The following is a 307-nucleotide window of genomic DNA, read 5'->3' on the forward strand; positions in this document are numbered from 1 at the left end:
GTCCTTAACGCCAGCCTACTCAGACCCAAGAGGCTCACACAGTACAGGAATGGGGCTATTCCAAAAAGGCACAGGACTGGCTTGTTCATGATGTAGGAAAGATCTTTATACCCCAAAATAACCAGTGGAAGGTAATATAGGGTTTACACCCGGTTACTCATTTAGGCAAAAATGTCTTAGAACATTTAATTTAAAATACTCCACCAGAAGCCTTCTAGAACTGATCAATGAATTCAGTAAAGTTGCAGGATACACAATCAATGTACAGAAATCAGTTGCATTCCTATACACCAAAAATGAAGGAGCC

The sequence above is a fragment of the Suricata suricatta genome, chromosome 9 (genome assembly GCF_006229205.1).
Source record: "Suricata suricatta isolate VVHF042 chromosome 9, meerkat_22Aug2017_6uvM2_HiC, whole genome shotgun sequence".
NCBI classification, from domain to species: Eukaryota; Metazoa; Chordata; class Mammalia; order Carnivora; family Herpestidae; genus Suricata; species Suricata suricatta.